General features: G+C 44.8%; 1 protein-coding gene across 1 annotated transcript in view; it reads right to left on the reverse strand.

The window, feature by feature from the left end:
- veph1 (ventricular zone expressed PH domain-containing 1) overlaps positions 1 to 9,833 on the reverse strand; it is a gene marked incomplete at its 5' end in the record, with an annotated part of 371,113 nt that overhangs the window by 332,949 nt on the left and 28,331 nt on the right.

Below are 9,833 nucleotides of genomic sequence, written 5' to 3' on the forward strand. Positions count from 1 at the left end.
CGCGGTGGAAAACTGGTGAAATGTAAAAAAGACAAGTCACATTTGTTGAGCTTTTCAAACGAGTCGGACCAAATGCAGAAGAATCAACAGGCTGGCGATTATCAAATGACAGACAAAGACCCTGGGAATACGGTCATCAATACAGATACAGAGCGCGACCGATGGCTCCATGGCTGTTTTGTGGGCTGTTTTGGACAGATTAACAAAATAGTAGTGCTGATGATTAATATCCTTATCCTAATTGAAGACGAGCATGAAGTTGTCACTGTAAGCCCCACAGCTAGTGGGCGTTTGTGCTGTGTGGCGGTATGAGTTTGGTCAACCGTGGGCATATACTGTTTACTTGGTTCCATTGTCATGTCAGAAGATACAACAATATGTTCTATTGATGCGCTGCACATGGTGTTTGTTGTTTGTTTTGAGTGGGTGTCTGCAACATCATTTTCACAATATCCGTCTCTGCATGTTGTGGCAGACAGGCTGGCGTGGTAATAGACGGCCTCTATGTGTCGGCCAAGGTCCTGGGGCATATGCCCATATTAGGAGTTTCGGAGAAACTCCCAGCAGAGCAGAGCGCATCAGCGCAGATGAAGCACACCTGTGCCAGACGCGCCCGAGACAGGTGAGCACAATCACCACACCATCAAGGAAGATCGAAAATGGAGACAGAGTGACAGAATGAATTGGAGTAGCTGAGGCGAAACCTGTACGAACGTGAGTAAGAGAGAAGAGAAGAAGAAGAGGAAGATTGCTGTCTGTGTGACCCCATGCTGTGTCTAGCTGCTTTCTGAAGGAGGACCCTGCTGTGTGCTATATCCCCTGATCGTATGAGAACCCGCCTGTGCATCGACCCCTGCTTGTCTGACGTCTCTTCTCCAGGATCATCCCCCGCCCGTACGAGAACCGCTCTCTCTGTACCGAACCCCGCTAAAGGACCAAGACGCTTCTCTGGAATTACGGACTGGCTGACGATCACACTAACCCCTCCTTTCCCCCTAAACAGCATTAAAACTGCTGTTAAACTTGCTTCTACTGTGTGCCGTGTGTATTTTGTTAAATCCAGTCTAGTAACAACTCATAACACCCCAGAGTCTGTCACAATGTCCACACTATTACACAACCCTGGGTTTTGCAAATGAAGATGGGGACTGTACTGTACTGTGGACATGAGTTTCAGTCAGTTTTACAAGTGTTGCTACTAATGATGAGTAAATCACAGTTACCATGAAGGCACACTGTATTTTTGTAATATTAGCCTCATGCTAAATCCGACAATTTTTACACTCCACTGTGTTCATTAATTTTGCATTGTCCCGTCCAAATAAACAAATAAAGTAAAGTTGTGTGATGATGAGCAGCAACTCATGGATGATTGCTATGTGTAGTCTATGTTGTACAAATGTTGTCCGGTAAAGGTAGATAGATTTATATCGTCATGTTGAGAGAGAGAGAGATAATTATCCAGTTTTCATCTGGTTAATGACAGCTAACTATCAAAATAACCATTATGCACATCCCTAATCCATTCACTTACACTACTATACATCATACCTTCCGTGCATCCATTCACTTACACTACTATACATACAAGATACAAGATACTTTAATGCCACACAACGATGGTTGGTGGTAATTGTTTTCGGTACAGTTTGTTAAAAGCACTGGGACATCAACATGAGACATCAGACATAAAACACCACCCTCCTACCTCCCAATCCCCACAATAAATACATATATAAATAAATACATACAGGACAGTCACATGTAACAGTGTCAGTCAGTGACGGATGGGGCGGGCAGGGTGTTTAGTGTTCGGACTGCTGTGGGGAAAAAACTGTTTGTGAAGTGTGTGTGTCTGGTTAAATTTGACCTGTAGCGACCTGAGGGCATGCGCTGGAATATGTGGTGTGCTGGGTGGGAGGGATTGTTGATTATTTTACCAGAGCGGGTGACTGTGCGTGAGGTGTAGATGGAGTCCAGAGAGGGGAGGGGGCAGCCAATTATTTTGGAGGCTGTCTTGGTGATGCGTTGGAGTTTGTGTTTGGTGTGTTTGTCAGTGGAACCGTACCAGACTGTGATGATGGATGCATCATACCTTACGTGCATCTATTCACTTTCACTACTATACATCATACCTTCCGTACATCTATACACTTACATTATTATACACCATACCTTCCGTGCATCTATACACTTACATTATTATACATCATACCTTCCATGCATCTATTCACTTACACTACTATACACTGCAATTTGCATACCGCCCCAACAGGTCCACGGAGGACGCCATATCCCATGTGCTGCACACAGCAGCATCACACCTGGACAAGAGGCAGGGGAACTATGTGAGAATGCTATTCATCGACTACAGCTCGGCATTCAATACCATAGTCCCCTCCATACTCATAGCCAAGCTCAGGGACCTGGGCTTGGGCTATGACCTCTGCCAGTGGGTCTTGGACTTCCTGACTGGCAGACCCCAGGTGGTGAGAGCAGGCAACTGCACCTCCTCATCCATCACCCTCAACATAGGGGCCCCCCAGGGCTGTGTTCTGAGTCCCCTCCTCTACTCCCTGTACACACACGACTGTGTGGCTCAGCGGAGTAGCAATACAATCGTCAAATTTGCTGACGACACAGTGGTGGTGGGCCTGATCTCTGCCAACGACGAGAGGGCCTACCTGGAAGAGGTCAAGGTCCTGGCGGGATGGTGCCAGGAAAACAGCCTCTCCCTGAACGTCAGCAAAACAAAGGAGATGATTGTGGACTTCAGGAGGTCGGGGGTCAAGGACTACAGCCCCCTCAGCATCGACGGGGCACCGGTTGAGAGAGTCAACAGCTTCAAGTACCTCGGAGCCCACATATCCGAGGACTTGAAATGGACCATACACATTAACAGTGTGGTGAAGAAGGCACGACAACGCCTCTACTTCCTCAGGCGCCTAAGGAAGTTCCAAGTCAGCCAGAAGATCCTTAAGAACTTCTACTCATGTACAATAGAGAGCATCTTGACCGGCAACATCACCTCCTGGTTTGGGAATAGCACTGCAAAAGACCAAAGCAGACTACAAAGAGTGACACGTTCAGCCGAACGCACAATTGGAGGGGGGCTCCCCACTCTCCAGAACATTTACAACAAGCGTTGCAAGGGGAAGGCTAAGAGAATTATTAAGGACTCGAGCCACCCGAACAACTGCCTCTTTGAACTGCTGCCGTCAGGCAAGCGACACAGGAGTCTCAAGGCGAGCACAGAAAGACTCAGAAGTAGCTTCTATCCCCAGGCCATCAGGCTGCTAAACGAACAATGAATGAACACTACACAACAACAACCACCAAACACACATAGCACACACATCCACACGCACACACTCACTTTAAACAAACACACTGTAGCACCCACTACACACACTTTATAGCACACACCCACTTTAAACAAACACACTGTAGCACCCACTCCCCACACTTTATATTTATGGATGAAGGATTGCACTACAACTCGTACACCTTACTGTAAATTGTACCTAAAATTGTACCTCATCCCATTTCTGCTTTGCACTAGATAGTACTGTACATTAGTACACTGCATAGTATTGTGTATTGTATATTATATGGTAACTCAGAACATTGTACATATGTCTATACCGAACAACTGTGACCTCATTCTTCTTCTAAATTCATGCTATATTATGTTATTATGTTATTTGATACTATCTTGTCTAGCACAGTCTCTGGAGCGTAACAGTAAGAAGCATTTTGTATGAAAGTATTCTGTACTTCTGTATGACAACTATTAAAGAACTTGAACTTGAACTTGAACACCATACCTTCCGTACATCTATACACTTACATTATTATACATCATACCTTCCATGCATCCATTCACCTACAGTACTATACACCATGGAAAATGGTAAATCGACTGCATTTATATTGTGCTTTTATCCAAAGCGCTTTACAACTTACAGTATGTCTCACATTCACCCATTCACTCACATTCACACACCGACGGCGGAGGCAACCATGCAAGGTGCCAAGATTCCCGGTTCGATTCTGGCTCCTCATCAGAAGCAGTTAGGGGTTAAGTGTCTTCCAAGAACACTTCGACATGCTGCTGGGAGGAGCCAGAATCTAACAGGGAATCTTCTGATTACCAGACGACTGCTCTATCTCCTGAGCCACTGTCGCCCCACCATACCTTCCATGCATCCATTCACTTACACTGCTGATGGCACTGACTCTCACTTCAGTTTTTGTACTTTTTATTTGTTAGTTTTACGCTAAATCCCACTCTCCTTACTCCTTTGAACCCACGTGCGTCTCCCTCTCTGGCTGCGTCTGGGAGCCGGGTCACGACACAGTGCAAACAATGAGCATTACGCAGACCGGGGGGGGGGGAGAACCGAGGGAACGCGGACACAATGCAGAAACAGATGGGGATAATGTGGGCCGCAATTCAGGAGCTGTCCCGCGCAGAACTGGGACGTGCTTGATGCAGGTCCGGTCTCTCCGATTAGAGGCCAGCGCGGTGCCTGGGGGGCAGCCTCTGAGGCAGCGTGGACCCCGGGGAGCTGTCGTTAGAGCGCTGGCTCCTCTTCTCCTCACTTATGTGTGTTTTCCTCTCCTCGTTGAATAATTCTCGAGGCACTACAGGCAGTGTTTCTTGCGCTCTGCAGCGTTTTTAGCGCTTGCGGTGCCAGACGCTGAAAGTTAGAACATCTCGACTTTTTAATGAGCACCATGTTTCAGTGTTTTTTTAATAGTCTCTCATGGGAGCCACGACGACTAACACTAACCCCCTCCAAGCATCTGCTGAACGCTGCCAGGGTGTTCGAGGGAACACACGGCCCTGAGGAGCTCTATCTGGACGAGGCAGATGGTGTGAAAGGATCCGATCCAAAGAAATATACGTTTTACTGCGAGATAATGAACGTTCTGTATCCTCATCTTCACCTCGTTTCAACGCCAGATTGTGGGTCTCTCTGCTGCCTATTAAAAGACTGAGGTGGCCCCCTTTAAGTGTTTCTGCTGACAACCTACAGTACATGGAAATGACTGTTAATGTTAACATGTTACATAATGTAGTAGCCTGTATTCCACACCTAAAGCGCTGTGGTGAGTCCCGGTAGTGCTGTTTCCTTGCATAGACCCTCCTGAATGGGTCCCAGGAGCCTTGGAGAGCCTTCAACCCCATGTCCCCACACAGGACCCACAACACCGCTGATGGGAACAGGCCAGTTTCCACCACACCATTGATACCTATCCAGCCGCTATTAGCTCTATGAAGAATAATTAATAATTTAATTTAGGACCTGCTCAGAGGTCATCAATCGGCACACATGCGATGCATGCATGCAATTCGTATCTGCGATTAACCCATCCCGTCGTCCTTCCCCCCCAAGGGCAGCCGGGAGCAGACAGGCGTCAACGTGAGCCGCGCCAGGGGACCAATCCAAGTGCTCCTGTCCGTCTTCGTCAAGGACGCCACAGCGTTAGCGATCTATTGTTGTGCATGTTTTTCCATTGGGTTTATCTTATCGGGGGGGGAAACCCTTGCGAGCACGGGGAGAACATGCAAACTCCACACAGAAAGGCCTGGGAGATACCCCACTTGGGTAACTGGCATCATGGAAACCTGGTCCCCAAGCGGGAATCGAACCCTGGACCTTCTTGCTGTGAGGCGACAGTGTTAACCACTACACCACCGTGCCGCTGAGGGGAAGAAGAGGGGAAACAGGGTAGATGTGAGGAAGCAGTTGAACGGAAGGCCATGTACACTAGATCTATATATGAGGACAGTTTAGCTAAATAAAATGCACTGCTGCCCTCAGCAGGTCAGTTTCAGGGCAAGTCTGTTTTAGCAAGTGTGGCTCCTGTGAGTTCTAGCTCATTCATTAGCTGAATGTGTGTTCGTGTGTGTGTGTGTGTGTGTGTGTGTGTGTGTGTGTGTGTGTGTGTGTGTGTGTGTGTGTGTGTGTGTGTGCGTGCGTGCGTGCGTGCGTGTGTGTGTGTGTGTGTGTGTGTGTGTGTGTGTGTGCGCGCGCGTGTGTGTGTGTGTGTGTGTGTTGTGTGTCCATGTATGTGTTGATATAGGTTTCTCTGCAGCAGCAGCAGCAGCAGCAGCAGCAGCAGCAGCAGCAGCAGCAGCAGCAGCAGCAGCAGCAGCAGCAGCAGCAGCAGCAGCAGCAGCAGCAGCAGGATCATGGGGGAGATGTACCGGCCACCAGGGGGCAGCAGCCTCATGTGGATGTGAGCCAGACAGCAGACCAGCAGCACAGAAGTGGCCTTCCACAGTGAATTCCTCTGAAAGGAATGCACCAAGTGTTCCAACATTAACAACATTTACAGACATGTTTCTCTCACTGATCACAGTCTCTCACTGGCTGTGACCAACTGTTCAGTGTGAGTTTGATCCCTTCCCTTCAATAAACTGGATGCAAAAACCTTTTGGAGAACATGTTTACTGTTTATTGCGGTGTGTGTCTGTGTGTGTGTGTGTGTGCATGTGTGTGTGTGTGTATATGTGTGTTTGTGTATGTGTGTTTATGTGTGTGTGTGTGTGTGTGTGTGTGTGTGTGTGTGTTTGTGTGTGTTTGTGTGTGTGTGTTTGTGTGTGTGTGTGTGTGTGTGTTTTTGTGTGTGTGTGTGTGTTTGTGTGTGCATGTGTGTGTGTTTGTATACTGTATGTGTGTGTGTGTGTGTGTGTGTGTGTGTGTGTGTGTGTGTGTGTGTGTGTGTGTGTGTGTGTGGCGGGGAATGGGGTAAACCTATGATGAATCTATTCTGAATACCATTGCAGCTCACAAACCGAGGCTTGTAAGATGCGTATGCCACTTTCTAAGCAGAAGTCAGGAATTATAAAAAAAAATAAAAAGAAATGTACGTGAGAATGTGCTTATCGCCACGGCCACACCATGTGTACGCACAGTTTGGGGGGATTGGGAAATAGTGATGAGAATGGTAAAGGTAGATAGACTAATGTAGAAAATGTAGGATAGAGAATGCCTTGTCTGTAGGCCTACCTATGATTGCCCTCATTTAGATCATGTTCAAATACAGTTTGGAAATAATGTTATATAATACTTTGTTATGCCATGATTTGACATAGGGAATATCTTGATGTTTGACGTTTTAAATTTAAAAAACAGAAACCCACCAATAAAGGATACAACTGTAAGGGATAAGTCTTAGTCTGGTGCCTTTAAACCCCTGACTGTCATATAATATGCATAATAGCCTACTTGAGATTTTATTTGATTTAATACCGTTGTTTCAATGTTCTTACATGCTCTCCGCATGTCCCTTGCTTTGGTAGCTAACTCTCTCAAACTGAATGCAACTACAATCATTATTATACTTTTCACTACCACTCTACCAAAGGGTTAACACTTTCACCGCGACACTACAGAAGGATAACCCTTTCACTGCCACAAGACAAAGGGTTAACCCTTTCACTACGACACTATAGAAGGTTAACGCTTTCACTACCACACTACAGACGGTTAACCGCCTGTAGTGTGGTAGTGAAAGGTTAACCTTCTGTAGTGTGGTAGTGAAAGGTTAACCTTCTGTAGTGTGGTAGTGAAAGGTTAACCTTCTGTAGTGTGGTAGTGAAAGGTTAACCTTCTGTAGTGTGGTAGTGAAAGGTTAACCTTCTGTAGTGTGGTAGTGAAAGGTTAACCTTCTGTAGTGTGGTAGTGAAAGGTTAACCTTCTGTAGTGTGGTAGTGAAAGGTTAACCTTCTGTAGTGTGGTAGTGAAAGGGTTCATGTGGATTATGCTTGTCTTTAATGATACATGAGGACTGCTGGAAGACAGAGTTTTGGTGAGGAAGTGAATTGACGTGGATGTTCTGGCTCTTGATGGTGATGTGTGCATTTATGACCGTCTGGATATAATGAACAAATACAATTATTGTAAAGAATGTGTTTCCAATGACCCTACTGTACGGTTTTGGTTTCCACTGCTGGTATAGCTGGAACTATTGCTATAGGCCTGACACAATAAAGCATGATGTTGGATGTGGCTTTTAAATTAACATTTAAACAACAAGACATAAACCTGAAGAAGATAATGATTAAAGGTGCTGTAAGTGGTATTCTTTTGTCAAAATATGTGTTAAATAGCTCTACATTCCGACAGCCATATAGAGTTTCTGGTCAGTAACATGGGTCTCTCAGTCCCTCCGCTCTGCAGTAAACACAAAATACATTTTCTGGTATCCCTTCCCACTTTATCCAATGAGGAGAGAGAACCCTAGATATATTAACTTATTTCAAGAAATCTTACCAAGCCAAATTTGCTTACTACAATGCTTACTACTCTACTTTTTTCAAGGACACATTTGCAACCTGTTAAAATGTAAGGTCCCCCAATTGGGAGACCCTGCTGTTTTTATCATGAATCGATCAATAGAGACAGTATTAGATCCCCATGTAGGGTATCATTGGAAAGCCACACTCATTGGCTACAACCCTGTCCAAAACTTTTCGAGATCGCCAAATGATTGATGGAGCTAGAGCCCCGGGAGTCGGGGTGGTAATGTGTACTTTGGTGCACGCCTCACATATTGGCATGTAACTTGAGAACTGCTGAATGGATTTTGTCACCTGTAAGGGCAATCGACAGGCAACAAATAGGGCTTTAATTCTATCTACATATTGTATTAAAATAAATGCACACCCGAGCCGCTAGAGGTCGGCAAAGTGGCGCGTCGCGAATCGTCCTCAAGAGGGCCCTTGGATGTTAAGAGGTTTTAATGTTGTGTTTTTTTTTTCTAATGTAGCCAAGAGTAAAGACCAGCCAAACAGTAGTCAAAGTGTATATTTAAATTTGTACCGATGTTTTATAAGATTTACCAAAAATAAGAATTTATCTGAAAAATACTAATTATATCTCTTTTATCGTAAAACCGTGAGGAAATGACTAAATCCAGATGTAACACTGCCATTGGAAAGAGGAGCCTTTTCCCTATCCATAGATGTATAATTTGGCCATAATAAGGTCAAGGTCAAGTTCAAGGTCAAATATGAATTTATAATTCAAACGGATTATAATTTATTACTGTATCTACAAATCCTTCTGTTTAATCATCTTCCCTTTATTCATTTGGTTAGATTTTTTTGTACACTTGATCGCAAGAAGGTGCTGAATGAGCTCAGTGAGCGAAATCTCTAGCTCCGCAATTGTAACATGGTGTTATTCACCGGCACAGATGCAAAATAAAATCATAATTTATATTCTCCTTTTTTTAATTACAATTTACTCAAGCCTAGTAAACAGACACAATATTTCTGACACTGGGAATACATACCCCCAGGTCCCTAGATACCAAGAACATGCAAATTGACCTTGTAGAAGTGGAGCAATCTTCCATTTACTTAGGCATGTACCTTTAGGCAAAATTTCTGAAAATAGGGCTACAGCTTAACAGGTTAATTAATAGTAATATTAGTTTTTATTTCTTATTTTTGTCAGACCATTTTTGCAGTGTGGAGTTCTTGCTCCTGATTGGATGAGGTCGGAATGGAATAACATCATAGGTTCTGTTTACTGCAGAGGGACTGGGGTTGCTGTAATTAAACACAGTTGTATGTGTGCGTAATGGTGGCTTTAGCACTGTTGGAGACCGTATGCCTACTTTGATGAGGATGTGGAATTGACATAACAACACTTTTCTTCCTCGACGATGACATAGATTCAGACGTTTACTGCCACTATGGCTTCTTGTGAATTTTATTAGTAGGTTGATGCTGACAAGCTTTCTTCAAAATTATATCCTATTTAATCAACTTCACAGTTGGGTCGAAGGAATGTTTACTCAGCTAACAGGCC

Source organism: Notolepis coatsorum (assembly GCF_963971535.1).
Source record: "Notolepis coatsorum genome assembly, chromosome: 1".
Lineage (NCBI taxonomy): Eukaryota > Metazoa > Chordata > Actinopteri > Aulopiformes > Paralepididae > Notolepis > Notolepis coatsorum.